This window comes from Pleurodeles waltl, chromosome 3_1 (assembly GCF_031143425.1).
Source record: "Pleurodeles waltl isolate 20211129_DDA chromosome 3_1, aPleWal1.hap1.20221129, whole genome shotgun sequence".
Lineage (NCBI taxonomy): Eukaryota > Metazoa > Chordata > Amphibia > Caudata > Salamandridae > Pleurodeles > Pleurodeles waltl.
This window is the reverse complement of record NC_090440.1, coordinates 1,668,741,327-1,668,767,994: the sequence shown is the minus strand read 5'-3', so window position 1 is coordinate 1,668,767,994 and position 26,668 is coordinate 1,668,741,327.

Genomic DNA, 26,668 nt, shown 5'->3' with positions numbered 1-26,668 from the left:
GTACCCTCCCCCTGAGACTGAAGAACTTGAGCTGCCGGAAGTGTTCCCAGGGCGGGCTGAATCTATACTTAGGCCTGACTCCTCCCAACATGTAGAGGCCCCAAGACCATTGGTTCCTGGATAGGGGGTGCATCCAGGACAGGGGGTTCTGGTTCTCTTCTGGGGGGCATCCTGGACAGTGGGTGGTGGTTCCTGGATGGGTGATGCATCCTGGACAGGGGGTGGTGGTTCCTGTCTGGGAGGGCTGCATCTTGGACAGGGGGTGGTGGTTCCTGGTTGGGGGGGCATCCTAGACAGGGGTTGGTGGTTCCTGGACAGGGGGGTGGTGCATGTACAGGGGGAGGATGTGGCTGTGCAGTGGGTGGCTTGTGCAAGAGGAGTGTTTTAATCACAGATTGATGGGAGCCCTGTGCAGATGTCCTTAGAGGGGAGGGGGGTGAGGTGGTGCAGGTAGATGTGTTTGCTCCCCTCCATGCATTAACTGTGAAGGCTGATTTGGTATCATTTTGAGTATCCCCTCCATCATCTTCATAGCCAATACATTGTGACTTGCACTCTTCTCCCTCTCTATGGCAATGATGCCATTCAGCCTCTTACCCATGTCTTTCCAGGATGTATTCGTCCTCTCCAACACCTGGGTCATTCTGTGCACCAACTGTGGAAGTTGGTGCATGTCCTGTAGTGAGGCTGACATGTGAGATAGTGTAGCCCCTATGTCACAAATGTCCTGCCTCACATATGACTGCTGTCCACAATGAATATCTGCCTGCCCTCTCTGCTTGGTATAGCCTCGATTGCGACAATGCCATGAGTAATGTAATATGTGGGGTCATAAGCAGTGCATTACGAGGGCACAAGTTATAGTTAGTTATTATACGGTAAATCCAACCACTGCCGTGCATGACCTGTGGCCATGCCCTGCGGCCAACACCTTTAACCTCCCAAACCAGCTCTGTCCACAGCCTGTGGATGAGCACGGCAGAGGTTGCCTGCTGGGCCTGGCCTGTGACCTGGCCCTGTGGTCAACCCTATAACTACCCAAGCCATGCGCAGTGGGAGTTGTTCACAGGGCCTGGCCTGTGGCAGGCCCTGTAGCCAACTCCTTTAACCACCCAACCCTGGCCGTGCGCAGCGGGGGTTAGCTGCAAGGCCAGCATCCATTTCCTGTGACCAACACCCCTAACCATCCAACCTTATGCTGCACACAGCCTTTGCTATGCACAGCGATAGTTGGCCACAGATTTGCATGCTCTCCTCTAATAGCTGATTTCACTCCTGGTGACCACATACTCTGGGGTCCAGCCTTCTAAAAGGTACTTTTCTGGGGAGGAGGGTCACACAGCCCTACTCCCTAGGCTGATCTAAACCTGGGAGACCCCATCGCCAAGTGGTATGGCGTAAATATTTTTTTTTCGGTGGGGGGGGCAGGCTGACCTCGGTCACAGGAACACCATCCCTCAGGGTCAGGCCCAAATATTTAATTTTGTTTTGGGGAGCCCCCCTCCCCAGGCCGATTTTGGCCCTGGGGACCCCATGCCCTGGGGCCCACCCTAATTATTTAAATTGTTTGGGAGAGGGGCCACATGGCCCCCACTGTCAGGGCTGATCTTGGCCCCAGGGCCCCATCCCCAGGGCCCAGCAATGTGACCTGGGTGCCTCCCAGCACACCCAGTAACAATGCTGGGGACCACGGGGGAGCCTGAATTTCCAGCTCGCTCCCAACCTCCTGTGGGAACTGTCACAAAGATGGAGCTTCTAAAGCAGCTTCCTCTCTGTTTCCTTGCCTGCATCTCTCCACAGACAGAGAAAGAGGGGAAATGAGAGCTACATATATATAAATAAATGTATCTGTATATATATATATATATATATATATATATGTAATTCATTATATATATATATATATATATATATTTAATCCAAATAACTGTTCGTTGCGCGCACTCTACTGCCGGTGACGAGGGAGACCATCCTTGGTTTACATAAATATATATAAATATCTTGTTTCCAACCTTTCTCCTTATTCTTTTCTTTTTTCTTGTTTTCTTGTTGAATTTATATTTATGATTGCATAAAAATGGAGAGAAAATGAGGAAAGTAAAATTTGGGAAAATTGAAAAAACATGTTGAAATTAATTGATGTAATAATATAGTCACCTATATTATATAAAGCAATTGAGAATTGGAAAATTGTTTATTAAATAAATATGGCAATTAGCCATTAGGATCTGAAAATTGTTTCAATATTATACGCTGATTATGTAATGGCACATTAATATTGATTTATATTATGCAATATTAGTGAATACCATTTTGATTTTCAAAATATATTACAGGAGTTGATTTTCAAAATACCTCATAGGGATTGGAATTATCATTAGTTAACATAAGTTGCCACAAATGTTTTATTTTTAATGATTATTTTTAGTATTTGTGAAAAGAAACTACTAGGTCAAGAATGCCACATAATGTGCATTACAGACCTACACTAGTTAAGGTAAAAGGGAAGAAGGACTCACTAGCCGTGAGCAAGACTTGTTAAAAGTCGAAACGCGTTGGTGGTTGCTGGAACAATAAAATAGAGTGTTTAAAAACCTCCTGGAGTGCAGTGAATATTTTCGATATATATATATAATGGTAAATGGCTTTTGTCATTTTACAGCTCGGCGAGGATGACACTGTGTCAATCCTATGCTTAAAGATTTTGCTGTACAAATGGCAAAAGACTTTGTCATTATCTAGATCGGCGTGGATAGCACTGTGCTGATCCTATGCTTAAAAACTTTACTGCATAAGCAGACATTTGAGGTGAGCAAATCTAGAGTGTCGCTGGTGTTGCAGGGTGCTCCTTACTAGAGCTGCTCTCCACCTAAATTTGGGAACTTCCCAGAGTTCTCCTTTGTTTTTTGAATAATTTATGCATCACTCTAACCCTGAAAGGGCCTTGTTTTGACTAATACTGGGTGCTCCCTTGTGTCTGGACAAAGCTAAACCTCTCTGAAGAGCTCTAATGAGAGCGAAACACATGTCAGGGGTTGCTTTACTCATTCCAGGTTGGCTTGGACGGTATTTGACCAGTCCAAAGCTGTAATACTGTGCCTGGAGTGGTAAATGGCTTTTGTCATTTTACAGCTCGGCGAGGATGACACTGTGTCAATCCTATGCTTAAAGATTTTGCTGTACAAATGGCAAAAGACTGTGTCATTATCTAGCTCGGCGTGGTTAGCACTGTGCTGAACCTATGCTTAAAAACTTTGCTAGATAAGCAGACATTTGAGGTGAGTAAATCTAGAGAGTCACTGGTGTTGCAGGGTGCTCCTTACTAGAGCGGCTCTCCACCTAAATTTGGGAACTTCCCAGAGTTCTCCTTTGTTTTTGAATATATATATATATATATATATATATATATATATATAAATATATATATATATATATATATATATATATATATATATATATGAAAGATGGACTCACCAAAGAACAAAAACATATTTCCACTGAAACATTTTGGCTTCTGCCTTCCTCAGGTACTAAAAGATGGTTTGCTCAGTGGCTGCACAGCTGATAGTGGTGGATTTTCAAAAACCATCATGAGTGAAGATTCCATTTGGATGTGCAGTAATCAGGTGGTATTGTCAGTGATGTTCAGTCCTTCTGGATGCAATGATTTTAAAAAATACATCCAGAAGTTTTCTCTGACGTCCAGTAGTTCTTCATTTAAGACATGTTCCACAGGGAAATCTTCAAATCTGATAGTAAATGGTCCCCAAGGTTAAAATGATTGGCTACAGGATGGTCAAGTTTCTTATTAATTATTGCTGGTTTGTGGTTCCTGAATTGTGTACTGAGATAATTCACTCAGTACACAGGGCCATCCGTGGCTCCAAGAGGGACCCACATGGTGCCTCTCCAACAAGGACTTAGCCCTGGTTAGGCAGTGGTCCCCAGGGCATGGGGGTCCCGTAGGGACTCCCTTTTTTAAAAAGATTTGTTGGTCACTGGGGCAGCAGGGGGGTAGTGCTGCCACCGCTAAGAGTAAAGTGTTGCCCCGTGGGGTGGTCCCCAGGGCAGGGGGGCCATGCAGCACCTGTAAATAAAATACATTTTGCCCCAGGGTGGTGGTCCCCAGGCATGGGGGGGTCACAGGCCCTCCCTGCATTATATTACATAAACGCCCCAGAAAGGTGGTAGTCCTTGGGTAGCGGAAGAGGGCTGAAGAGGTCAAAAGGGGCCAGAGGAGGAAGTCTATGTGCCCCCCCACCCCAATTGTCCCCATAGCCAAATGAAGCCTGGGAAGGGGTCATCATGCCATCTCCCCTTAATAAATATGCTGGGCCCCATGGAATGGGGTCCCTGGGGACATAATTGGCCCAAGGAGGGGTATGCATACCTGCTTCCCCTTAAATATGTTGGTAGGCCTCTGAGGATAGGGTGCCAGTGACCAAAAGTGGCTTGGTAGGGGATGCTAGTGCTCTCCTCCTCCCTAAATATGAAGCCATGCCCTGGAAAATGGAGTCCCCGAGGCTGAAATTAGCCTGGGAAGGGAGTGGAGCTGCATGTCATCCTCCCCGATATATGTGGCCCAGGTTGGAGGATGGGTGTATTAGACAAAAATCGACATGGGAAGGGGGACTGTTACTGCCTCCTTCTAAAAAGTATGCAGGGCCCCGGGGATGCAATCCCGGGGCTGAAATTGTTCTAGGGAGGGACGCCATGTGCACACTCCTCTTCTTTCTTTGTATGTTCTTTGTTGACTTTCACAGGGTACAGATAGAGTGCCAAAGACCATTATAGTCAGAGTACTCCCATGAACTGTAATTAACAGATCCAAAAAAGGCAAAGATAATCCCAACTCCCCTCTCCTTCCCATTCAGCTTGTGTGCCCATTTTAGTATTCTGGGTATTATACATACACCATGTCCTGAAGGCAGGTAGTCTAATCCATCGAACTCTCCCAGGTTCTCTATTTGTCCCTTGCAACTAGCATTACAATGGTGCCATAGTCTGAGCCTATCGCTCCAATCATCTCTGCCTTCCTAGGGAGAATGCATGCCCCCAGGTTGGTACCATTATCTCCAGATCTCATGTCAGTCCCACCCAGCAGGTGTGCACACCATCCCCATCAGTGGACAGACCCCGCACCCTCTCCTTAATTTTAATTAGTGGCCCTGGGAGATGGTGCTCCTAGGGTCTAACAAGGCTTGGGGAGGGGACTCTTTGGTCCCCCTTCTCTTTAAAGAAAAGGACCCAGGGGTGGGTCCCTAGGGGCTGATGAGGCCTTGGAAGTGGATTGTGTGGCCTCCTTCATTTAAAACAAAAAGATTAGTCCTGGGGATGGGCTTTGGAGAGTGTAAATAGTCTTAGGGTTGGGGTCACACATCCCCAATGTCCTTCATAATAATAATGGTACTGGTGGAGGGGGTCCCAGATCCTGTGGACAACTACCCCTTGCATACAATAGTATCACACACTTACACAAACTTCCATTGCTTCCTAAAACACAGACCCACCTACAGACAAATAGTAACAGGAGGTCTTTCAGTTGTATAGATAAAGTGACACACACAGCATATACTAACTTACAGACATGGTCAGACAATTGTGTTGATTAATGTTCTCATTCAAACTAAGACACCCAGTCACCCAAGTACACAGTGACTCAACCACAGACAGAGATACATGGTCAGACAATTGTGTTGATTAATGCCCCCATAAAAACTAAAACACCCAGTCACCCAAGCACACAGTGACTCAACCACAGACGGAGATACATAACAGTTGCCGATTAATATATAGAAGTGTACACATATACATGTAGACTTGTACATACAGACCACTGCAGACTAAGTGACACTCCTAAAGAAACACAAACATACTACAGTGTGAGACACATTAGTGTAGTCATGTAGGCTTTCATATTTATTGATAGTGAGCAAGTTTTTTACAACTACAACACCTATTGTCTTGCACAAATAGACACTGTCGTACACAGTACTACAGACACAGCTTAGAAACACATTTTTTTCACAGTTTACTTGGATTTGAGGATTGACCGTAAGTCTTCATTTATCAGGAATAGTGTTATAGCACCAGGCTTTCTGGTGAATCCATGGATCTAAGTTATACATAAAAATATTGTTGGAGATATTAAAATCAAATCAATTGTTAATTGGGTGGATCTGAAATGAGCCTCTGTGTTTATAGTGTACTCTGCACAGTTACAGATGGAACTGGATACAATCTGTTAATAAGTGCTCAAACACTTATTCAATTAAGACCTTTATTGCATCCACCGCAAGCCAGCACTGTACAGAGCCTCCAGATCAAAATCTTTTATTTCTCTAACTGCCTCATCAATAATCTCTGAACTTCAGGATTCTATCTGACGATACCTTGCAGTTAAAGGGACAGTAGGTTACACACCTATGTTACAACACATCTTCCCCTTCAATAATGAGAATATATTTACATTATATTAAATAAGAACATATTTCCATTATATTAGACAGGTAACTGAATATAACAACATACAAAAATGGCCTGGGAAATTACAATAAAAGAAGAATACATATGGTATTCGAATCTTAACAATAACAATATAATATGAGTAAAGAAAATATAACTATGACGGATATCTTGAAGGTAAATTTAAAACACAGGATCAGGATGATGGAAATGGTGAAAACCCAGGATATTTACTCTTAGGTAAACCCTGGGCACATACATAAATTCAAGTCTCACCAAATAAAGACTCAGTCAAATAATCCTTGAGGTGAACAAGTGGTCTTCTTGCACGTGCACTTCTCTGGGGACCACAATCATGACTACTTGACTAAATAGATTCACTTCGTGATGACTTTGCAAGAGAAAACCTTGTAAATTTATCACTTGAAGACTGTGCTAAATGTTACATACTTCAGACCTCACCTCCTTCCAATACTACCTAATTTTTTGTTACTTCAATAAACCTTCTGGGTCCCACAAATTTAGACTTCCCCTTCGGACACCAAACAGGCCTTTCTACAAAAACAAAATTGCCCACCTTCCATACAGGCTGGCGCACACAATGTTTGTTATCTAAGGGTTTTTCATACTTGTCTTGATTGGCTCCTACTTTCTCAACCAAATCTGGTACTCCACCCTTCTTTGGACACAACCACAAGGGATTCAATTTGGATCCTGTCATTGTTTCCTTTTATGACTGAAAAGAAGAGATCCCCGTTACACTTTTAAGCATATTTCTCTGCACCGACAATTTATCACACAGGGCAACACTGTGTGGCCATTTCTTGCCTTTTTTAAAAAGAAATGTTATAATATTGCTTGGGATACAGTGTGGATCAATTGTCTCGGCATTCACCATATCTACATTAACATGCCATAAATACCATACATATAAAAAATAATAAAAACAGTGTGACAATCCACAAATCAACCAATAAGGTGACAGTGCAATACAATTTTCAACAAATTTCCGCATCTGACCAACAGTTAATACAGTGCAATATAACCCATAAAGTAACAGTACAGTGACACTTTCAACACTATTCCGCCTCTAGCTGGTAGTTCAAGAGATAGCCTGTACCTAGCGGAGCACTCCCATTTCAAAATATATAACCCAGTAAAGTGGCTATACCACCCATGCTACATTTTGCAACAATCCAAGAGCCCACACGTAAATGCAGGCTAAACCCTAAGGATGGGTGTCCCCCCCAATTCACTGGTAATATAAAGTGATGAAATGGATATAGTGATAGTGCCAACCTAAGCGTTTAGCATAATACCGAAAGCTATCAGGAAGAATAGGCATCCCCCAAATAACAAGTCTTAGAAGGTGACAATACAAATAAAGTGACAGTGCCAACCCATGTGTATAGCATATACCTAGTGCTGACAAGATGACTTAAGGTTAATAATGGACAATGCCCAAAATAGCCATGGGCTATTGATGTAAAGTGCCTGTATAGTAATGAGATGGGTTCCATTATTCACTTTTACAGCTAGGTGAAAACAGGATAGCAATACAAAACGCTGAGTCTGCTGGTTCAGCTACCAATCACAGAATAAAGTATGAGTGTGACCTGAAAATATGAAAATGATTTTTTGGGGAAGGTAGCAGGGGCATTATCGGAATGAAACTCTTTATACCAGAAACTCAGAGTGTCATTTCCATTCTCTGGCCTTTCTTGTCTAAAGCATTCTGCACACTGGCCCTGACTTTCTAATTTCTTGGAAGGTAAACTGAACCCCATTGTCTGTCACAATGATCTTAGGAATCCCCTAAAGTGCAAGCACATCTTTTAGAAATTCTAAAACACTCAGGCCCTGATTCTGACCTTGGCGGACGGCGGAGGCCGTCCGCCAAGGTACCGCCGCCAAATGACCGCACCACGGTCAGAAGACTGCGGCGGCCATTCAAACATTTCCTCTGGGCCGGCGGGCGCTCTCCAAAAGAGCGCCCGCCGGCCCAGAGGAAATGCCCCTGCAACGAGGACGGCGGCTCAGAATTGAGCCGGCGTAGTTGCAGGGGTGCGACGGGTGCAGTTGCACCCGCCGCGTATTTCAGTGTCTGCAAAGCAGACACTGAAATACTTTGCGGGGCCCTCTTACGGGGGCCCCTGCAGTGCCCATGCCATTGGCATGGGCACTGCAGGGGCCCCCAGGGGCCCCGCGGCACCCCCTACCGCCATCCTGTTCATGGCGGGTTTCCCGCCATGAACAGGATGGCGGTAGGGGGGGGTCAGAATCCCCATGGCGGCGGAGCGCGCTCCGCCGCCATGGAGGATTCCCCCGAGCAGCGGAAAGTCGGCGGGGGACCGCCGACTTTCCGCTTCTGACCGCGGCTGAACCGCCGCGGTCAGAATGCTCGTGGGAGCACCGCCAGCCTGCTGGCGGTGCTCCCGTGGTCGGTGGCCCTGGCGGCCACCGGCCGCCAGGGTCAGAATGACCCCCTCAGTGTAGTAACTGAGTGCACACGCCAAGCCATGACCCACTTAGATGTGTAATCCACTAAAACAAGAACATAGCTCTCATTGGGTGGCAACAAATCAAAAGATCCCACCAGATCCAACCCCAATTTACACCAAGACTCACCATAACATGGATCAGAGAAAGGGGGGCACTTTTAACTGCTTTGGTCTTATTATTACTAGCACATGGCAGACAATCTCTTACAAAGGCATCCACCTGCCTATCAAGACGGGGCCACTAATTACACTCCCTTACCCTTGCCTCAGACTGGTTCCTCCCGAAATGTACTTCATTGGGCCAGGTTGACAATCTTTTCAAACAATCCAGCTAGAAGATTCAGTCTATCTCCTCCGTATAACTCAGCATTAACTGTGCTAATTTCTTCTTTCACACTCCAGAATGCTCTTTCATCATCCGCAACAGAATTTAAATTAGGCCAACCACCAATGACATACTCTTCCACTTGTTTACAAACTGTATCCTTGTTGGCCTCTGCCTCTAGGTCCATCCTGTTTAAGGCTGACTCCTTGATCCACAACAGAGGAGCATCTGTCTCTAAAGTGTAACTACCTCTCAGAGATAACTTGGAAAGGCAGTCTGCTGGAACATGTCTTTTACTTGGCAAATACAACACCTGAAAATTCAATTCCATTAGACTTTCAACCCACCTTTTTTATTCGGGGAGTGGTGTTCTCAACATTTCTCCATGTAAACATCTATTCCAGGGGCCTTTGATCACTACTCAAAACAAATGACAGGTCCCACCAATAAAATTTAAAATGATTCATGGCCTAAACACAGGCGAGGGGCTCACATTTCACAACTGATTATCACTCCTCAGCACCTTTCAGGGAACTTGAGGCAAAAGCTGCAACAGGGTCCTCAGCTTCACCCTGAAATATCCCAATGTAGGCAGATTTCCACTCCTGCCCCTCACTTTCACAAAAGCCCTTTCACATTCTCCTCCATAGACTAAAACTTTTGCCTATACCGACATGGTCAAAGTTTCATTGATGTTTGGTAGGAATTGCTGGTCAACCCAAATACATTGGGTGAGCCTTTTTACATCCACACACATTATGTTTTTAACACCGTTATCCTTAGTTGCTAAAACTATGGGAGCTAGCCATTTAGAGGCTTCTACCTCAATCATACCTAACGGCAATTGCTTGTCCAGTTCTATTTGTAGTAGTTTAAAGCAGAAGGAGTAGTACCTTTCTGACTTTATGTACATCCGGCTTGGCACCAGATTTTAAACAAATTTTATGTTTGAAATTTTATTCACAAGCCAAGCTTTTCTTCAAACACTTCAGGGAACTCACTCACAACACTTGCATCACCACTGACATGTGACACTAATAACACTTGATCAAGTGAGTTCAGATTCAAAATGATCCCTAGGTTCTTTTAATGGTGCCAGCCTAAAAGAGTATTGCCTTGTTTGGCTACATAAACCTTGCCCACAGTCTCACATCCCATGAATCTGATTGTCATTAAAACATAACCAAACAAATCAATCTTCTTGCCACCATAACATTCTGGGTTGACATCCGGTGAGAGAAGTTTAACGTCTTCCTTGCAAAAGACCTTCTCCCAGCTCGGATCCCCAATCAGCATGAAAAAAGAACCAGAGTCAGAAAGAACTGGAACAAATGTTCATCTTATCTCAGAGTCACACTTTGGCATGCTCAGGGTTCCACGATCCACAACATCACCCACTCCTGCACCTGGGCAATTGACTTTTAATTCCATCTGCTGGTTTGTTGATGGTTACCCGCACATTACTTACACTGGGGTGCTCCTCCAGACCTTTGCAAAATTACCCTTCTTGCCACGGTTCCTGCAAGTGGCATTACCAGTAAAACAGTTTGAGTTGTTAAATAAATGATTGGGACTGCCACACTTGAAGCGTTTAGTTATGAATGATCTTTGTGTGTCACCCCGAACTTTGAGATGTCCCATCACCTTTTCCACTAGTTATAATTTTTCCTTGTTATCTAATGTAGTTACTCTGGTTACAGTGGATTGTGTGGCATCTCACATTTCTTTAACTCAATCTGTTGCATGTTTTATGCTTTCAACAACGCCCATCGTATCAGAGTGGGGTTTTTCGCTAAAAACTTCTCTTGCGCTCTTGGGTTATTAGTGCAACACACCTGTTGATCCCTACTTAAAGGTTCTGTAATCTCTCTGAATTCACATGTTTGTGCTAAGGTCTTCGAAGAAGCAATACAGTTCCCAACTTTCATCCTTAGCTTGTGTCTTCATAAAATATGTATGTCTCTCGATGAAGACGTTTATTTGGGGCCCAAAATCCTTCTTTAACATCATCACTGACATTTCATATACATTTCTTGGTTCCCTTTCACCATTACCAACTGCAACTGGGTCAAGCCTGTTGTAAGTGTTCTGACCTTCAATGCCCAGATTATGAAGAAAATTAATTGCTTCCTAGCAGGAGAATACTTTTCACCTCCTATGGCAATTAGGTAGGAATCAAGTAATCGTATCCATTTTTTCCAAGTGAGCATAGGTTCCCCACGCTCAGACAGAAACTGTGGAGTTTGTGACATGCTGAGTGGTAAATGATGTGATATGTTGGAGACCTTTAAAGCAACCTAAAATAACAATCTACCAAAACAAATTAACACAATGGATTAAAATAACAAGCTACCACAAAAAGCTTAAACAATAATGTTGTGTTTCAGTAAAGAAATAGAAAAAGAAGAAAAAAACTCAAAATATCTTATTTGATTTTAATCAACAATGCAAATGAAGGTTTTTGGTATAAGCAGTTCAGTCATTTAAGCAGGAACGGAACATTAAGAGTAAAAGTCTACTTTGGTAATGGTGCTACTGTTTCCAAGTTGAAGGCTTTTTAACCAGTAAGCTTGCCACTTGAAAATTCACTTCATGTTTATATATGCATAGACTTCCTGTTATAGAAATGTTCCTGTCTTTCCACAAGAGGTAGTTTCCACCTCTCTTCCACCAGAACAAAGTTTAATGCAGAAACAAGTAAGGCATGTATTTTCCTTTTTTGCTTTCCTTATTAATTAAACAATGCTTAGTAACATAGTAACACTCATTTCTTCCAGAGGTACTGTTTATCTGAGATTGCATGTTTCCAGAAAGACTGCTCTTGTTGCTAAAGCAACAAGTGCTCTCCCTGAGCTTCACAAGACATTAATTTCCACAGCAATATCTTTTCAGCATGGGCTCCTTTTCTCTGCACACGTCAGTGCCCTCCATAGCAATGCCCTTCCTTGGTAATGCTGAGAGACAGATGCTTAAGCCAAGGTAAAGGCAACTCCGTCACACAAGGAGGGTCCATAAAATAAATACAATATTGAAAATAACAAAAAATTGAAAGGAAGACTACACACAGCTTTTGCACAGTACCTTTTTTCCAGTAGACTCCAAATGGGTTTAAAGTGCGTAGTAAACTGAAGAACATCAGGTGGTGTCCCTCAATGGTTTAAATGCATGCTGGGTCTCCAAAATTGACTTGTCGCCATTTGTCAAGAAGTGCATTAAATTAAGTCCTTCATTGCAGCACTGTAAACAGCCTCAAGATCAAAATCTTCTCTATCTCTAACTGCCTCATCAGGAATCTTTGAACTTCAGAATTCTATCTCATGACACCTTGCAGTTAAAGGAACAGTAACGTAGGTTACACACAATCCTTGATGGTGTTAAAGAAGATCTGGTTCCCTTCCGCTGTGAAGTCGATCCCATTCTTTTTGGAATACACCAGGCATATCAAAGCGGATGTTATTGTGATAACTGGAGCCCATGTTATGGTCATGGAGAAATGGTGAAATTGTTTTATTGACATGTTTATTGTCTTGCCCCACAGCTCTTGCTGATTTTTGCCTGTCAAGCACTTCCAATTGTGCCATTAATAATACCACGTCCCCCACTGGTCTTCCCTGAGCGGGTCCTAGAAGAGCTAATAAGGCACATTTCATATGTGGAGGGGCATTCCTAATCAATCATGCTCTGATCCCTGCCATCACAGGTTTGACATCAGGCCCTGCAAATTGTTGGGAATACACTGCGTTCTGCATCCCCATTTCTCATAATTGTTCATTTGCCTCTGAAATTGTGTGCCAAGGGCCCCAACTCTCTTCCACATCTATAGCAGTTGGATACAATTGCTTTACTCCTCCCATCAGCCAACCCATCAGAGAAAAAGCTTGTTGCCCCTGTGCACCTCGCAACCATTGCCCTAGCATGGCATGTGTAGTTACTGACCCCATTTTCAAAAGTTCAGTTGGTGATAAAAATGTACCGTCTACTCCAGTGTCCCACAATCTCACTAACCATTTAAACAAGGGCTCCGCAGTCATTTGTCTAAACATGTGGGTTATTTCCAACAGCTCACTTTGTGTGTAATCTCTTACTAAATGAGAATTCTGTATTTGCCCACCATTTACTTCCTTTGATTTGTTTTGCACAAGTGGACGAGCCTCCACTACACTTTCCTTCTCACCTTCATCTTCACCTAGTTCTGCTACACGTACTTCCACCTCATCCTCCCAATTCCAATCATCATCATCAGAGACTGTCCCATCCCAAGTAAAGGGATCCCAGTTTTCCTTACGTACCAATGCCCTCACTTGCACAGCCGAGGGCATTTTAGGCTTCTGCCTTGCTACTCGTACTGCTAATGCAGTGCACCTTGCCTCCATTTGATTGCCACGAGTCACTGCACTTTGTATAGTCTCTTTCGTAAGTAACTGCTTTTCCTGCAAGGCTGCAACCTCATCCCGCAGTTTCCTTATTTCTGCATCCTGGGTTAATGTTTTCCTGTACACCGTACGGAGTGCAGATAGGAAAAGCTATCCCACTTGCCCTGCTGCTTTCAGCTCCACCTTTGCCCCTCTTAGTTTCACACTCTCAACCGCATCTTCCACTGAAAGGGGAGTCACTCTCTCATCTAGTGCTTCCCATAAAACCGGTGCTGCCCACTGGTTCAGGAGTCCTGCTACGCCAAAAAACGGGTCAGTTGCTAACCACCCGGGAGTGGACCTGGCTTATGCCCCGTGCTGCCTTCCGCTCTGTGCCCTACTCTTCTTGCTTCCTCAAAGAGGCATTATTGACTAATACCCCACTTCTGGTACCAAAATGTCTTATTCAGGTGATTGATTGACACCTGATCTGATTGATATAAGTCAATAAGGACGCTCAATGAAAGACCACACACCAATAATGCACCCAACTTAGCATTAAATAGATATTTTGCAGTGAAACATATATATACGTTTGGCACATCAACAAAGTAGAATGAAAAATAGCAACAAAGAGTATCTATCTATATATGAGCAAAAAGTTCACCAATATGAATACTGCATTAATTAACTGCCTACGAAATGCACATTTCAGCTGCTGCATCATATTCACATTAAGACGTTCAAAGAAAAGTCAAATAGAAATGAGCAGAATAGATCAGATTATAAACATAGCGCTAGTATGTCAATCAATCATAAATAAGGCAGAGAAAACAAAGAACTTTCATCCCTGGGTGGAACTTAACTTTATCCACAATGCTGGGAAGCCCTCTCCCACTTGCTCAAACCTCTCTCCCCCTCGAGCGTCACGGTATAAGAACAGCACAGCCAGGGAGGCAGCGATGCGGGTGATGGCAGCTTGCACAACTCCATCTACGAGCTTCCATCCCCTCATCCACGCTTCGGTGCTTAAATAACCTGAAGCTTGGACTCTATTCCTTTTGCGCATTTTCTAGCTATGTTATCAGTACACGTCTCTTGGCTGCCCTGTTGTTCACTAGCCATTATTTTCCTGGACTCCCTTTCTCAGGGTTAGAGCGACCTTCGCGTCCCTCTCCCACACTTCCTGCTTCTTGCACATGCAGGCTGCGGATAATTTTATCTATGGAATGTTGGAAAACAAGCTTGAAAATTACATTGTGGACTTTTCCTCGCACTGTTCGGGTTTCTGCCTGCATCTCGCTCATCTACACTGCTCAGACTAATTAACCCTTCGCATCACAATGTCTTCCGCACCTTTCCCTACACTGATCAATATTGAACCTCTTGGAATACAGTAGAGCAAGAAGCAGAGGAACAATTAGCAGTTTTAGTCAATGGTTTTCTGTACAAATCCCACAGCACGTAGGTAGAAATAATCCTTTATTTTTAGTATTATTCAGGAATAAGTAGTAACACAATAAGACCTCCAGCATAAGCTCCTCATCCTCCAGCTTCCAACTCTTTCTCCACCATTATTCCAGAATCCCCCCCTCCATAGATTCTGAATCTAAACCCAAGAATCATTACATCATTACTACACCATCTTCCCCCATACATCACAATGACTATAAACATAAGTAAATTCAACAAAATGAAATTCCAATTTCTAAACATGTACTATGACAGATAAAATTTTCCTATCTTCTAAATTTATTTTCCCTACTTCCAATAACGTAGGAAAACTCCAGTTACACACGTGAAAGCTCATTCAATTTTGCACAAATTTCCCATACTCCCTTCTCTTCCGTCATCCAACCTAGCTACAGATTTAAATATTTTCACAACTTTTTGCGGTCCACCAAACTTACTCTCCCCCTTCTTTATCATACCATACTTCTTTACTCTTACCCAATCACCTACCTCAATTCCAACATCCTTCACATTTTTTCTCATATCATAATTGAACTTATTGCGTTCTTGATGACCCTTCACTCTCATTCTCATTCCTTCACGATCCACCCACACCTGTTTCTTTTCATGCAACCACCAAGGAGATTCCTTCGTCGCCGGCTCTCTCCCTTTGAGAGCAACAAATGGTGCTACTCCAGTCACAGAATGCGGTGTCACCCTATGCGCCCACACCATCTTGTTTAGCTCTTCCCTCCATTCTAGTCCATTAGCCAAGGACAATTGAATATTATCCATGACAATTCGATTAATCCTTTCTACTAGGCCATTAGCCTGTGGTCTAAATAAGGCAATCTTTTCATGTCTAATTCCCAATCCCGTAAGAAACTCCGACATTTTCTCTGAAACTAACTGCACCCCATTGTCAGTAACTAAGACCTTGGGTGTGCCTTCCTCCAAAAACGTATATTTAAGAAATTCAATAACATTGCAAGTTGTTATGTGTTCCATGCTCCTGACTACAAACCATTTGCTGTGGTAATCCACCAAAACTACTAAGAACCTATTTCTCCTTCCAAGTTTATCTACCGGGCCAATGAAATCTAGAGCAACTTGAAGGGAATCGTACACACTCCATAGGTGGCTGTCTAACTATCATAGATTTGTCACTATTGGCACACGCTGCACATTCACTTACAACTTGTTCCACATCCCTATCCATTCCAGGCCACCAGTACGATTGTCTTAACCTCCTCTTTGTCATACTTCTTCCTAAATGACCCTCATGTACAATTCTTATTAACTTCATCCTAAGTTTCGTTGGTGGTACCACTCTTCCACGTCTAAATATCCTTTGATCATGTACACTCAGTTCATCTTTTACCATTAAATATTGCTTCAAATCTTGCAAACCATCACCAACCTTACCAGAACCACTTATAAATGTCTTTAGTTCATTATACTCTCTATCATTAAGTACAGCGTTCTCCCACTCTTCTTTGTTTAATGTAAGTTCATTATGTATCAAAAATATTTCTGCCTCCGTCTTATCTAACACTGAAGTTTCATCAGGATGTTCATCGATCGGCATGCGTGACAAACAGTCCGCTACAACATTTTTCTTACCTCTCACGTATTCCACTACAAAGTTAAAATCAATGTTATTAACCAACCACCTCGAAATTCTGGCCGTCATACTACCTTCCAAACCCCGACCACTTTTGAAAATTTGAAGTAATGGTTTATGATCTGTACGAAGTACAAAGGGTAGACCCCATAAATAATATCTATAAGGGTTAATACCCCAATAACAAGCCAACGCCTCCTTCTCAATTGCAGAATACGAACATTCTGCACCACGCAGCCTACGAGATGCAAACCCAATTACTCTTTCTTCCTTATCCACCTCTTGTATGAGAACTGCACCTAACCCTACATTGCTGGCATCCGTCATTAAGATAGTCTTCTTTTTCACATCAAAATGTCCGAGTGTAGGCGCACACGCAATAGAATTTTTAATTTTCTCAAAAGCCAACTCACATTCTGTTGTCCACATAAACATTGCTCCTTTTTTAAACAACAATCTCATGGGTTCTACCACTCCAGTAAAATCATGCACAAACTTCGAACAGTACTCTGCTAACCCCAAAAATGATTTGAGCTGATCTTTGTTAGATGGTTTTGGAGCTTCACTAATCGCCTTTACAATACTTTTTTGGGGTTTAATACCATCCTCAGATACCTCATGCCCTAAATAGTTCACACAGTTCTTTCTCAATTGGCATTTCTCAATCTTAACTGTCAGCCCATGATTCTCAATTCTCTGCAACACTTTCACAATCAAATCATCATGCTCTTCAACAGACTTTCCAACTATTATAATATCGTCCTGGAAGCACAATACGTTCTTTAAACCATCAAAAATATTATGCATAATACGCAGAAAAACAGCAGATGCTGATGCTAATCCAAATGGCATTCTACAGTAACGATAAGCACCTAAAGGCGTTACAAAAGAAGTCAACGGACGCTAGTCTGGATGTAGGTTAACTTGATGGTAAGCTGCCAACATGTCCAGAACACTAAATACTTTGCCTCCTCCCATCATGCTTAGCATCTCCGTGATGTTTGGTAAGGGCTGCCTGTCGACCCAAATATTCTTATTCAGGTCTCTCAAGTCTATGCACAAACAAATTTTGTTTCCCTCCTTGGGCGCAACAACAATCGGTGCCAACCACTCTGATGACTCGATAGGTTCAATTATTTTGTTTTGCAATAATTTATCAATTTCTTTTTGAAGGGGTTCCCTCATCATATACGGTATAGATCTTACTTTGTGAACGATTGAAATGGCATTCTTCTTTAAAATTATTCGATGTGTGAATTTCTTCAACTTCCCAAGTTTCTCAGTAAAAACTCTTGAAAACCTCCTCATTAACTTCTCCTTCCATTCCTCAGTAGTACATTGGATTTTCAGATATTCTACCTTTGAGTCCTCCATAACTATGACTGGATTAGTTGCATTGGGATTGAGAACAATATTTAAGTCTTTCTGATGTCTCCATCCTAATAAGTTTGATCTTTGATGGGTCACATATACTTTTCCATGCACACCATTCCCTTTAAATATGATGTCCATCCATCTCATTCCTACAATGTCAATTCTTTTACCACCATACCCCACTCCTTCCACATCCGTGGTTTGTAGATCTTCAATTTTTTCCAACAGAATTCCTTCATAAACATCTTTAGATATCAAAGTATATAAACTCCCAGAATCAATTAGCATTTTCACAACCTCAGTCTTAAGTATTACATCACAATGGGGCTTCAATAGCTCCCCTTGGCTCTCACATTTTAGATATACACCGTCTTCAGATCTACCATCACAAAAGTTATTCACCAGTGTGCTGTTAACAGTTAAAACAATTTCTTCTTCATGTTCACTTCGTACATTATCTATTGATTTAACACTTTTGTTCCACACCTTACCTTTCACTCCACATACATTGGCCAAATGACCGCGCCTCCCACATGTTCTACACGTCATGGTACGTGCAGAACATATAGGATTAGAAGCAATGTGTCCTGGACAACCACACCTAAAACATAGTATGTGAAAATGTTTCTTCTCTCCCACATTACCAGTAGTACTTTTTTCATGTTTTATCATTTTAAGTTGTTCCACCTCTATTGCACTTTCTTTAGCTGATTCTCTCATATGTGCTTTAGATTCAATACCTTTCATCCAAGTTTCGGTATGCTCCATACTCCTCACTATTTGTACTGACTCCTCCAATGAAGGGTCAATAGATAACAGTCTCTCTTTCACCTTTTTGTTATTAGTACATCTAACAATTTGGTCGCGGATGAGAGAATCAGTTAAATCCTGGAAGTTGCATGTTACTGCTAAACCTCTTAATGCAGCCACATAAGTCATTACATCTTCATCCAACCCTTGAACACGTGAAAAGAATTGATGACGTTCAAATACGACACAGATTTTTGGTGTAAAATGTTTTTCCAACATCTGTAAGGACATATCGTAAAGATTTATAGGTTGTCCCTCACCAATACCCAAGGATACTTCTGGCAAATCGTCGTAAATTCTTCTGCCTTCAGTTCCCAAATGATGCAGTAAGATTGCTTGTTTCCTAAGAGGACTATATTTATCCCCCCCAATTGCCAATAAGTAAGTGGTAAAAATGTTCTTCCATCTCTTCCATGGAATGGATGGTTCACCTGGTACTGGTAAAAAACAGGGTGGAGCAGAAATACTTGGTTCAGCCATACCTGCAAAAATACAAAACAACAAACTACCAAAATTTACTAAAATAATAATTTAGAATAAATATATAAAATAACAATCTAAAATAATTAATTGCCGATTTCCATTTCCTCCTCTTTTTCTATTTTTTTATTTTTTTTTTAGTCTTTCCTTCAGTCTCTGTGACTAAATCTTTCCCTGTAGTCTCTTTTCTCTTCTTCCTAAATCAGATTTAATAGTCCTTCCTTTATTTTTTATGTCATGTGTCAGCTCATAGATCGAAGAATCAGAAGAAAAGCAACATAAGTTAGAGTGAAAACGCTTTAACGTTTTAAATGTATTTAATTGCTCTCCTCGCGCTGTCCTTGCGCTGTCCCTTCCATTACACACGCTCCAGCGAAGGATTTGTTATATTGGATAAAGACGCGCATTCACTTCTTCGTACACATTTGTTTATTTTGAAAACTAGCGCAAGGAGTGGTGCGCGCTGTGTTCGTTTCACTTGAGTTTATCTTCAAATGGGCGCGAGAAGCAACACGCGCTTGCACTCCCAACCGACTCCCGACTTCAATCAGAACGGAAATTAACTCATTCTCTCTATAAGTTATTGTATTAATAACACAAGGCGATCCTTCCTTGCTGCAAATGGGAAACAATAAAAAACACAATTATGTTGTATACTCCAGTGATATCCTCGATGTTTTTTCCAAGCTGGAATGAAGCCTCTGTAAATCCGGTAGCTCCCAGGGGTTGGAGGTACTTGATTCTTCTCACACTCTGTCCCCTGCCCAGAGTTCCTCATCACCAAAATATGTACAAATCCCACAGCACGTAGGTAGAAATAATCCTTTTTTTTTAGTATTATTCAGGAATAAGTAGTAACACGATAAGACCTCCAGCATAAGCTCCTCATCCTCCAGCTTCCAACTCCTTCTCCACCATCATTCCAGAATCCTCCCTCTCCATAGATTCTGAATCTAAACCCAAGAATCATTACATCATTACTACATTTTCCAACAAAGAATAAAAAGATTTGGCAGGAATTGGTTAGTATTGGCAGAGTAAAAAAGCCGTTGCATATTTGAATAAAGATGTTTTTTCATAAATATGTAAATATTGATGAGCATGTGACTTTGTTGGGGATACCTACTTCACATTTTACAGAAAATGGTCAATTTGAAAGAGTACATTTTGCAAAAGCTGAAGACCTAAAAGACCGAAAATGCACTACGGTATTCACCCTCTTCATTTTAGGGATGCAATGGGTGATGTATTGGAACTATCAAATGGAGCAAGCTAAAGGTGAACTCATTGATGTGTCGGAAAATACCTTAGAAGCTCAGTGCTTTCCACATCTGTTTCAAACTGGAGAAGGAGGCTGTTATGATGATTGACCAGTTTAGATACCGGCTTCAGAATACAGATCAACTAGACTGTATTCAGAGGATCCCAGTTTAGACAAAGTATTCCCTATCTCTTTCACTTTCTGTTTGAAAGTGAACTGTCAGTTTTATGCTATGCTTTGCACATATTGTGAAAACAGGAGCATATTTTCAAAATATTAGTACAAGAGAGTTTGTTGAGAAGGTTCATGGAAAAGATGAGAACCTTGAGTGTAACCTAATAAATCTCATTGAATGGCAGCACAGTACTAATGAGTACTGGTTTCATCTGCATGGTGAAGTAAGGTTCATGCTGTAAAACGTGGGTACAGCCACCTGGTGTGTAACTTTTATTTATTCAGAGTATGCATGGGCTGGTTTGGTTGGTTTTCTTAGAGAAGAAAGCTTCAACATTCCAGGCATTTACTTTAAAATACCAGATGAATTACACTCAATGGATCCTGCAAATGTCTGCAGGTACTTTAATCATAGATTTTAAGCCATACTTCACTACAATAAAAGAAATACTCCTCTTGGTGAGGTAACAGACTACTTTTAGAAGAAGGAATAAAGTCAGTTAAAGGTGCATCGGAATTTGGAGAGCATACTGATGACTCTGTACTAACATTCACTTAGTAGTATATAACGTGATGTTCCTAGTAAGAGTATTAACAAAACTCAAGCAGCAAGTTTTGTGATTTCAGTCGCACAGATGTGGTCAATATTGTAGTTGGAAATATAGCATCAAAAGTAAATATTACACCAAATGTTGCTTTGGTTTTCCATGACCTGTTATCTAAAAAAGAAGATGAAACAGGTTCATGCCTACAGTCAGACATACAGCAACTACCAAATCCCCTAAACATACAATATAAAAAGAAGTGAGGCTTCAAAACTTATATATGACTACAACCCTGTTTTATTGTGTCTATGTGGAATGCAAATATGGACATTCAGATTGTGGCAAACAACTCCATTGCTGTTTCATGCTATATTCCTTCTTATGTTACAAAGTATAAAAAGACAGAAATGAAAGAGTTGTGGGGAGAGATTTCTGCAGAAAGGTCTTTACCAAAGAAGATGCATTCCTTTAGTTTAAAGATGCCTTTACACAAAGGGGCTAGTTCCTATGAGGCATGTGATAGATTCAGTTCTTATGGTTTATATGGTAAATGGAAAACAATTGTCTGGATTTATCTGGGCCTTCCTTCTACTCATAACAGAGTATTGAAATCTTTTGATGAGATTGAATCCATTGCACACTCAGATCCTGATAGTACAGAATATGGTACAGAAATTGTGAAGACAAACATGCTAGACACTTACTACCCAAATCAAAGTGTATTTTTAGAAAATGTTTGTTTGTATGAAGTAGATCACTTCAACACATACAGAAACAATCGTGAAGAAATAATTAAAAGTGGTTGTTTTTTTATAACAGGGTTTGATGGTTGTTTAGTTAGACACAATAAAGCAAGTCTAATAAACTATTGCAAATTTTCTTGCTAAACATCTGATAAGATAGAGCTCTTTTATGTGGCTCTTCTCCAACTCTTTAACCCTTGGCACCATAAACAAGAACTGTTAGGTGATTATGACTGCTGTAAGGATGACTTTATTGTGGTGACAGATCAGACTGAATGTTTTGTATTTCCTACTTATTTGAAAATGTTAAATGATGAGATACAACAAGAGGAAACTGTAGCATCTGAGATTGCACAGGATAGCTCATAAGGAAGCCAAAGTTCAGGATCTCAGAGTCAAGATACACTTGGCCAGCCCATTATTGAAAATGAGGCAGCCATTGCATTGAATGAGATACAGAATGTTATGGAGCAGGTGAATGTTCAAACTATAGACTTGGATGAGGAGCAACTTCAGATATAGCAGGAGAAAACTGCATCAGTAGATCATGGAACTTGTCATGATAATTGTCAATGTTCATGCACCACATTCAAGCCCACACTTCTGTTCGGCAGTGGACAAGCAGGTACTGGAGAAAGGTTCCCCATAAAAGTGCTTCCTGCATATGTCCACAAAAACAACAAAAACAATCTTTCTTGTGTTGTAACATCACTCACTGGACCTGATGCATACAAAATAAAAGGTATGACTTTGCATAGACTTCTAATGTTACCAGTTTAGCAGGATAACACCCTGGAATACCACAAGTTATCTGGTGATACTTATCATGAAGTTTCAAGAGTTCTTAAAAAACCTAAGGTGTTGATTACAGATGAAGTAAGCATGGTGTCAAACATAATGCTTACTTTTGTTCACCTGAGTATGAAAGCAGTTCTCAGGAGGGACTATGATATTTGGTTGGTGATAAACATGTTATAGTCTTTAGGGATCTACTCCAGCTGACTCCTATGAAATGTCAGCCAGTGGTTAATAAAGTTCTCCCTGAGCAAACTAGAAATTCTTTAGGCAGTGTCGACATAAAACGTACAAGTAAATTGTGTGTCTCGTGCCAACTTTGCAGGAATGTGTACAGTTTAATACAGAAATGCTTCAATTAAAGAATGAGGAAATTGTTAGTGTTACATGCAAAGACAAGATGAAACATCAAGGTATGAATTTACTATTGTGTCAACCAGTGGTTAAAACATTTGAGGGTCTGGAAAACTCAGTGTCTATTACAGCAGGTTTAGAGAAAAATCTTAGCCTCTGTAGAAAATGTGGAATTATTTTGCATTGAAATGTAAACTTTGAGGGGGTTTTAGTGAATGATGCTATAGGAAATGGTGTAGACTTTATCACTTATCCCAATAAAACTGAGTTTGAGTACATATTGGTACAATTTGACCCCATAGGCAATTCAACACAAATAGGTAGGTGTTGTGCTAGGTTTTTCTAAGTGAAAGACTGGTATGTACGTAGAGAGCAATTTCCGCTATGTTGGGCATATGTGGTTGTTATCCATAAATCTTGCATGGGTGAGGCTGCCGTCATACCGGAAGCCTCACCCCTAGTCATATTATGATGTTTCCACTGGGCTGGCCAGTCCTGAAGGAAGTCGAGGCCAATGCCATTGCATACCAGCACCCTCGGAATGTGCACTTCCAAGGGTGTTGGCAGGGGGGGCCCTGCACTTCCCATGCTATAGGCCATAGGCATGGGCAGTGCAGGGGCCCCTCTGTGGCCCCGTCACTGGCTGTTTGCCAGCCTCCACCATGGAAAGGCTGGTAGAACGTGGACTCATGGTCAGGATGGCGGTACTGCCATGAGCACCATCATGGCTGACCATGACTCCGACCGCCTCCACCCCATCACGATCTGTGATCCTGGTGTTGATCAGACCACCAAGGTTGTAATCTGGTGGTCAGACCACCAGGAGTGCGGTGATCCGACTACCACAATGAGTTTGGCAGTCATAAGAGGCCCTAAGTCTAGATGATGCACTTATAAATGTAGGCCAAACATATTCAAGGAAGGAATGTGTTATGCTGTATTGTCACTGGTCTCTGGATTATACATAGTAGATTAATGACAGCAAAATAAGTGCAGATACATCATGCATCAGGGAGTATAATGATTTTAGAAGTGTATTTTCTCCTCATCTGGATCAATACTCAATTCTTGAAAATCAGTCCCTACGTGTTAAACAAAAATGAGAGAGATGAGCAAAAATGGAGCAGTTTGACAAAACAAATCTAAAAAAAATTAAAATGTAATATTGTATCTGAAATGATTGGATATCAAATCTCCAATGTATCTGGAGTTAAGTGCTATTGCAATGTCGTTCGGAATATCCTTTTACTTCTCACATCAGTAATAGAAGGAAATCTGTCAAACCAAGATAAGACATTAGGTAGAGCACTTTTAACTTTACTAAGAACTGTGCAAAAACAGAAAGATGCTTACCAGTTCACAACAAGTAAGTGTGATTGAGTAGCTATATGTACTAGTGCCATTCAATTTGTTTTCAGTACTCAAGAACTTCTAATTTTTAATTTAGAAATTCTAGAAAATGAGTGTTTAGTAATAAATTACATTGTTGGGATAAGCTACTCATAGTGACATGAATGTCAAAAGTGTTGATATACTACAACTGCTCACCTACAGGAAGAGCAATTTGTGTATGTGCACATCCCAGATTGCAAAGTAGCAAATTTTGAAAAGTGTTCAAAATAATGAATGCCCACACTCCAAAGCAAAAATATTGTCATCTATAAATGTTCAAAGTACCAATAGATATGTAATATCTACACTACAGTCCCCATCATTTCCCATCAGGGACACTGTATTAAGTCAGGTCCCTACATAGTATATTTGAAAACAGTAGCTGGATGGACAGAGTGTAATGACACTTTTCTTACTTACAAAGCCAAATTACCTTGGGAATTGCCAAACTCATATGTCATTTTCCTTCAACCAAAGTTCTATAATAAGCAGTAAACATTACATTTAACTTAATTTAGAAGAAAGCATTTGTTGTATCTACAAAATTAGTTGTTATGCGGCCTAGCAAGGGTGACCACCATTTTAGGCCTTGCATTCCTCAATAGAATTATTTTTGTGTTGTGGATTTATACTTTGTAATATATTGTTCTAATGATTATAGAGTGAAAATGATGTCATTTTTATTAAAATGTACCAGTGTTACGCATATTTTGGTTCTTCTATTTCCAAGAAGAATTAAATTAGTGTTGAAACACTGACTGAGAACTTTAAACAGAAACTTGGTGTTGGTCTGTAAATTGCTTTTCCAATATATTTTCATATGCATTGAAATACGTGACTAAGTAGTACAAACAAACTGTGGACCATAATTATTAATATGGAATGCAATCCATCTCTGTCAGTCACCTGTGTTTAATGTATTGTGTAAATGGTAAAGTGGACAAAAGTTCTCTGTTTCTAATTTTAGAACCCATTCTAGCTCTATTTCAACGCGATCATTCCAACATAAAAGCAACAGAAGTATCCTTTGAGCATGGTGAAGAGTTTCTGTGTTACTTACAGGATTATTTGTATGCAGCAAGGAAGACCATAATGAACACAAACAACCATCACAGAGTTTTTTGTCTTTGTATGTGTGCTGCACAATATAGCACCCAGCAACCATAAAAAAATAAAGAAAAACAGAGCAGTGCCATGCATCCCCCCATGGATTTGATGCCATCTCAGATTTACAAAGGTTTGTAAAAATGGGACTCCATGAAATTGTTACACCTCCCATAGGATGGCTGAAGGAGAAGAAAAATATTTTCTTCACCTCGTTAGTTGCTGTTTCTATGTGTGCTGCAATGTGCAGCACACATAGAAACAGGAAAATGCTTCGAGAGAGTGTAGCACCGTGGTGCAAGGATGCCTGCATTGGCACTAGGCTGTCTGAAGTGGACTAGCGCTATGAGACAGCAGAACTGCCCCATATCTTATGGCACATTTGTGCTGTCTTACTTTAATACAATTCACTATAGCAAGTTTCCTTGCTACACTGCGTTGCATGAAAGAGTAGTAAATATGTGCCAATATTTATGATGAGTTTGTGTTGCCATTGCAGTTTCTAATAGGGTACATCAGCAATGCAAAACCTAAAGTAATATTTACAAAGCTATGGTTGACCACTTCATGTGGCCCAGTGTAGCTTGGTAAATTTAGAGTAAAGTATGGCAAACAAGTTGTTTTCTTGTATTGTTTTGGCCCAGTGAGCCATTAAATATGTGGAACGTGAGTGTATTATAGTTACTACTGTGTCGTTTCTCACATTTTCAAAGTTACCATTACTGGTACACTTGCAAATGCATAAAAATGCTATGTTACCCAAGGGGAGGTTAAAAAGGAGAAACATATATATCTTCCCAAGGCTCTTACCTGATATATAAGAGATCGGCACTCCAGCAGCAGTCAGGTAAAGAGCATTTATTCTATAAGGAACCCACAACACATTTTAGCCCAAGCTTTGATCGTGTCAGTAGTGC